The sequence below is a fragment of the Limulus polyphemus genome, unplaced genomic scaffold (assembly GCF_000517525.1).
Source record: "Limulus polyphemus unplaced genomic scaffold, Limulus_polyphemus-2.1.2 Scaffold811, whole genome shotgun sequence".
Taxonomy (NCBI): Eukaryota; Metazoa; Arthropoda; class Merostomata; order Xiphosura; family Limulidae; genus Limulus; species Limulus polyphemus.
Genome location: NW_013666421.1, coordinates 333,220 through 340,885, shown reverse-complemented (window position 1 = coordinate 340,885; position 7,666 = coordinate 333,220).

Sequence of the window (7,666 nt, the reverse complement as noted above, 5' to 3'; positions counted from 1 at the left end):
GTCCACCGTTACTTCTGCGAACATGTGCTGTCCATTGTTTCTTCTGTGAACAAGTGCTGTCCATTGTTTCTTCTGTGAACATGTGCTGTCCATTGTTTCTTCTGCGAACATGTGTTGTCCCCTGGTTCTTCTGTGAACAAGTGCTGTCCATTGTTTCTTCTGTGAACAAGTGCTGTCCACCGTTACTTCTGTGAACAAGTGTTATCACCTGTTTCTTGTGTGAACAAGTGATGTCCCCAGCAACTTTTATCTTATTACGAATAAGAGGACAGAGTTAAACACACACAAACAAATTGACTAACTTGGGTTTTTAAAAGTCATGTTTACTTTCATTCAATTTACAGGAACAAGGAGTGCTCTATCACATTTCAAACTTTCATTTCCAGGAAGCATATTTATAGTTTACGTTTCTGCTGCTGAACTTTTCAGTGTTTTATAAATATCGTATTTTATTAGCAGTTTCTATGTAACGTACAACCAAACTGCAGGACCGTACAATCATAGTGATAACTCCGATGCTTTTCCAATAGCAGTTCTTTGCCTTCAAATTGACGTAGTGGAGTCAACTACGGATGTGGTCCACATACTGCATAGTATTGAACAGTTTCATGTTTTTACCTGTTACAACATTCATTGTAAAGAATAGGCAACAACAAAACGAAGTGAAAACACCCATTTTCTGTAATTATTGGAATTAAATTGTGTCGATTTGTGTTCGTATAAGTCGTCTACTACCGGTGGAGTCCATACACAGTATGCCATTGTTTGTTTGAAGTTAAGCACAAAGTTACACAAAGGGATGTGTGTGCTCTGCCAACCACGGGTATCGAAACCCGGTTTCTAGCGTTGTAAGTCCGCAGACATGCCGCTGTGCCACTGCTATATATTACATCGTATTGAAACATATTATGTTTTTACCTGTTACAGCATTCAGTGTAAAGAATTGGCAACAACAACAACAAACAAAGTGAAAACACCCCTTTTCTATGCAGAATAGATAGGGGAACCCAGCTGTAGTTATTGGAATTAAATTGCAATATTAATGGTACTTTCGGTGAATCCTTTGATGCGACTCGTGTGTCATTAGAGATACTGAAACAACAAAGTCATGAACACACTAGAAATTTGGTACATAAATAGTTTAGAAAGATTTGTTTGAAAAGCCGTGTGAGACCTTAACGACAATTCTAGGTTTATAAAGCAAAACAAAAGCACATTTACCATACAATCTCTTCTACATACAGATTTCCAAGCAACCAAGAAAGCGCCACAAGTTTTTTCCCCTCTTTCTCACAAAAATAAGTTGAGAGGGATTCTATCTGCATGTCCTAACTAAAAAAGCAGCCACGACTCTTTTCAGTTGAGTTTAGGAAGTAAATCTGACACATCACCAGCATCCATCTACCTCTTACTTGGTGGCGGCATTCTGAATTTAGGCCATAAATCTGACACATCACCGGCATCCTTTTACCTCTTACTTGGTGGCCACATTCTGAGTTTAGGCCGTAAATCTGACATATCACCGGCATCCTTCTTCCTCTTATTTGGTGGCTGCAACCTGAGTGTAAGCCGTAAATCTGACACATCACCGGCATCCTTCTACCTCTTACTTGGTGGCGGCATTCTGAGTTTAGGCCATAAATCTGACACATCACCGACATCCTTTTACCTCTTACTTGGTGGCCGCATTCTGAGTTTAGGCCGTAAATCTGACACATCACCGGCATCCTTTTACCTCTTACTTGGTGGCCACATTCTGAGTTTAGGCCGTAGATCTGACATATCACCGGCATCCTTCTGCCTCTTATTTTGTGGCGGCAATCTGAGTTTAGGCCGTAAATCTGATACATTGCCAACTTGTTTAATTAAAGCATCCGTCTGTCTCTCATTTCGTGACGGCTTTCTAGGTTCCTTAACTTCAACTGTAAAAATGATTACTATAAAACAGAGCGTTTTTTTTTAAGAACTACTCGACCCCGAAATGGATACATATATAAGAAATGAAAGGTAAACGCTGGGCATATGTGAAAACGAAGTGATCGTGGAATTTTGCACGATTTCGGCAGCTTGATTAATTTCTGGAAAAAGGGGGTCGGAAATCGTGACTTGAATATCAGATGTTATTGTTAGAAACTTTGGAAGCCAATACGTAAAGTTTTTCTCAGATAAAAATGGATCACCATACTCTTCGGGTGGTAATTTTTTTTTCGATTGGATTGTCAAAGGTGATTGGTCGGTTGGGTTAAATGATCTGAATGGCCTGGCTGGATTTTTATCACTCATTTGTTTCTTGTGCTTCTATATTTCACGCTAACTCTGAAGAAGAACAATTTAATATGTGCTCAAAACTATCGTATAAACCAACAACATCTACCCGTGTACATCTCAGATTCTTGTGGCCGATATTTCTAATGAAATCTGTAAAAACGTAAGTTCAAGGCCACATCTAGGTCAGGATAACTAGTTGTTTTCAACGTACTTTTCAATGGAATTTAGTCTTTCGGTGATTAAACGCATATTTTAAGTTGACTTGTATTTCGACTTAAGATTTTAAATAAACAATTCGTATTAATCTGTATTAAAGTGCAGTTTAATTTTATTAATAATTTGTGATTTATCATACGTTTTCAGATTATTTGTAAAACATGATATTCATGTTCATAAACATGGTAGAACACGTAAGATGTGAAACTTATGTTCCTTTATGTTTTCTCTTTGTTTAAAATAATTATAAATTTTATAAATATATCTGGTTGGTTGTTGGTAAGCATAAAGCTACACAATGGGCTATCTGTGCTCTTCCCTCTCACAGGTATCGAAACCTAATTTTTAGCGTTGTACGCCTGCAGACTTACCTCTGAGCTACTGTGGAGGGAGCTTTTAAGTCCAACAGTTGGAAATTTCCTCTCTTTGCACATGTTTTGAAAATAACATTCACTGTTTGTATACTGAGAGTTATATTTTTGATGAACGTTTCGAAATACACTCATTCCATATTCAACAAATTTCTAAATTAAATACAAAACTATAATTACGAGTAATAACATTGAGTCTTAACATTCTAACCTATATGCGTAGGAACGTAAGAAACGTACATTTGATTAGCTATACTGATTGTCAAATTGATTTATAGTTTCGCTATTAAATAAATAGGTTGCTCTGATCGGAAGTCAATATTAGATGCCCGTACGAATATTTATCGTAGTTACGACAAATTCTACCCAACAATTATGTTTTTATTTGTATTTACAGTTTTGTATTTCGCTATAGAAATTTGTTGAACGTGGGCTGTGCGTATTCCGAAACGTTCATTAAATGTGTTGTTATTCGTCACTTCTGTGGTTGAATTGTTCATCATTAGGCTACGTTTCCACCTCATATCCAACATTTCAATACACCTGATGTGTTAGTACTGACCAATTATAGATGATATCCAACATTTCAATACACCTGTTGTGTTAGCATTGACCAATTATGGATGATATCCAACATTTCAATACACCTGTTGCGTTAGCATTGTGACCAATTATGGATGATATCCAACATTTCAATACAACTGTTGTGTTACCATTGACCAATTATGGATGAAGTCCAAAATTTTTCGTTTTGACCCTTAATTAAATATGTTTTCGTTTTGTTTGTTTTTGAAAAATATACACTGTTGACAAACGGAATTTTCTGGAAACATTACCGTGCATTTGAAATTGGACGGTTTATCGTTGTAACTATAGGTTCAAAACCTAAGATAAAAGACATAATGAGTTCCATTGTTAACAGGTTTATATAAAGTTTCACTGCACATTTTAAACTGAACAGGTAATCGTCGTAAGAATAGGTTCTAAAGCTAATACAAGGGGCATAGTAAGAGTTCCAGTGTTAACAGGTTTCTAGAAAATTGGTCTCACACGTTAACTTTAGCAAGTTATCTTTATAAGGATAGGTTTAATTACGGGCGCCCAGAGAAATTTTTCCAGGGGAAGGGGCAAAGTTTTCCAGGGGGAGGGGGGAGTAGTGTGATATTGTGAAGTGAGTAAAAAATTCATATACATATGCTGAATGAATAAAGAAAGAATTATGTCTCTCATTTTCCAGGTGGGGCAAGTGCCCCTTTTGCATCCCCCCACCCCCCGCGTACGCCAATGTGTTTAAACCAAAGATAAGGTAGCAGCTTTATACAAACTATCAAGGCACATTTTAAACTTAGTATATAATCTTTATTATTATAGGCTCAAAACCTAAGGCAAGAGACATAGTTAGTTCCAGTGTTAACAGATTTGTACTGTTAACGTCCCTTTAACTGAGTAGGTTATCGTTGTGACGATAGGTTTAAAAATCGAGACATAATGAATCATGTTTCATTCAAACTCAGTTGTCCACAACAATATCCACAACTGTACTAAGAGAGAAGCAAATGTATTCTATTTTTGTAGTAACGGTATATTTATAGAACCAGCATGTTCATGTCCCACCGCGTTTCTGATTGCTATGATCTTTGATAACCTCACTACAAACGTAACTATTGTCTTAACCCGAAAATGAACCAACAGGAAAGATCTTCATCGGTTCTTCAAACACGTTTTTTATTCACCAAAATTGTCGTGAGCTCTTGACTTTGCTGGTTATAGGATCCCTAATAACGTGCGAGTCACAAAAAAGAACTTAACAAAAATACTACCAATGTTACAGTTGATTCCACTAATTACTGTTGGGATCTTCTATATATATATGTATATATTACATTGATAACAAGGGATTACACCGTATTTATTTTTGTTGGTTTGTTTGCTGAATTTTGCGCAAAGCTACTTGAGGGTTATCTGCGCTAGCCGTCCATAATTTAGAGGTGATAGACTAAAGGGAAACCAGCTATTCAACAGCACCCACCGCCAACCCTTGGGCTACTCTAATTACATAGTGAGATTATGTCATTATGAATTACATAGTCACGTTATAACGCCCCTACAGCTGAAAGACGAGCATGTTCGGAATGGGATTCGAACCCACGACCTACAGGCTTCGTGTAAAGCGTCCTAACCACGGGTCACGCCAAGGCTATAAAACAGAAGTATCAAGAAATTGAATAAATATTTTGAATGTTTACACATAGATTTGGACACGGAGATGATCACAGTAACTTTCACATTTTCACACGAGGTGTTGCGTTGCAAGGGCGTAGATAGAAATGCATAAAGGGTGGTGCTATTCTTGGAGGAAAAAGGAAATGAAAGGCGAAACCATACTGGTGGATCTAGGGGCATGCCCTTCACAAAAATTTTGTGAAATTATGAAAAATTATTTTTCTTTACATTTTCCAAATAACATATACGAATATAATTCCAATATCATGAAATATTAACACTAATTTATTATTAATAAGAACTTTACGACACAATGTTTTGAATCAAAGATACAACATTGATCGTTATCTCACGAATCTAGCTCTCTCAAATTTTAATGTCGTATACGCTCGGGGTCCAGCGTGGCCTAGTAGTTAGCGTGCCGGAATAAAGAGTCGATGCTCTTGTGGTTCACCTCTCGTTGCCGCTAAAAACATCGTTCTCTGCACTTTGGGCCGCGAATACGTTATAAGAGAGTCGGTCAACAATAGCCCAAAAATATGATAGTGAGTGGTGTTGACTAGCTGCCTTCCCGTCCATCACTTCACTGTTAGAGATGGCAAGCGCAGACAGCCACCTTGTAGTTTCGCGCGAAATCCAATAAAACATCTAACAATCACACGCTTGAAAATTAAGTTGTCATTATTTGGCTAGTGTTGCATTCTCTTTATTATTCTTATTCTACGTCTGTATGAAATCAGTAAATGGTATATTTGGTAAGACAGTCGAAATGAAGGCCAGTGACCTCGAAGTGTCAGTCTGGACCACCCCAGGGAGGTTGCGACAACATCCCTCTCTTACCTCCCAGATTTAGGGTATAGACATTTTCCCACGAGCTGAACGTGAAGGAACAAAAAGACCAATCTCTTGGCCGCGCCGGAGATGAGGAGGGGGGGGGAGTAAAAGAAGAGGGGGGGAATTACAGAAAATACATTCTACAGAAACATTCCTCGTGAACTGCCCATGAACACGTAAATCTCACTGGATCAAATCTTAAAAACCATCATATCTTTGGTTGTAAGTTGATCTGCCGCAGAGAGCGATTGATGAAAAAAAAAACATTTTAAAATTTCTCCCTTTTAACTAGTAACAGTAGTTGTACGTGAACATGTAAACAAATAAAATACCAAGAAGTAGAATATTCCAAAATTTGTACAATATCGTTACATGTATCTTAATACTATGTGCATGTTCATCACATATTTAGAAGCATCTATTAACCAGACTTGGAGTAAAACCACGACAATTACGCGTATTCTTCTTCAGGTCGTTATACGCAGCATCCATAGCTAATAATGTTCGTCATTTTTCAAGGGGCGTTAGGCACTACTTTTCTTCCAGCCTCAGGTGGGCCTGTTTCTTGGTTGTTGTTCTCCTGTTCTTTAATTGTAGGCTAGTTGGAAACGCAGAAATGAAATTGTTTTATGCCATGACATAGGTATTTATTTCGTTGAATCGCTAAACATTGGGTTTTGATACCCAATTTTTAGCGATTAAAAAAAATCCAGCCTATTTGTGTAGCTTTGTGTTTAACAACAAACAAACATTTTTTTGTTTTTCATGTAAATGTTGTTTGTTCGTTTGTTTTATAATTTTCACGCAAAACTGCACATTTTGGGCTATCTGTGCTCTGCCCACCACTGGTATCAAAACCCTATTCTAGCGTTGTAAATCCGCAGACATACCGTTGTGCCACTGGGGGCGCTGCACAAAGGCTACCTGTGCATGGCCGTTTCTGATTCTGGAAAGACAGCTAATCAACAGCACCAACCGCCAGTTCTTGGGCTACTCTTGTCTGAAACGAATAGTGAGACTTGACCGTCACCCTTATAATGCTCTCACGACCCACAAGTGTGGAGCACATTTTTTTGCGGTAACGGAATGTGAACCTTTTACCCTCGTATTTATAGTCTGGACACGCTACCTACTAGGTCACGCACCATATAAGTATAATTATCAGGACTATTTTATTCAAAGTAAGCTAACTATTTGCTATTTAGATCAAAACTAAAATAATTTGAAGTATATTAATTAATGAAGAGAGTCCTCTTTAAGAAACTGGTTAGAAACGTTTAACGTTATAAATAAATACAATAATAAACTAACATTTCTAATGATCAGTTAGGTACCTTCTCTGGTTGGCCCGGCATGGCCAGGTGATTAGGGCGCTCGAGTCGTAATCTCAGGGTCGCGGGTTCGAATCCCCGTCACACCAAACATACTCGCCTATTCATCCGTGAGAGTGTTATAATGGGACGGTCAATCCCACTATTCGTTGGTAAAAGAGTAGCCCAGGAGTTGGCGGTGGGTGGTGATGACTTCCCTCTAGTCTTCTCACTGCTAAATTAGGGACGGCTAGCGCAGTGAGCCCTTGGGTAGCTTTGCGCGAAATTCAAAACAAACAAACCAACCTTCTCTGGTAACGATATTTTTAGCCATAATCCTAGTAATTTCCTAGGAGATTTAGGATAGTCTTAAATCCACAGACTAATCCTGCAGTGTAAAATAAACTTCGTAAGGTACATTTGATTGAAAACGTTATTCAATGT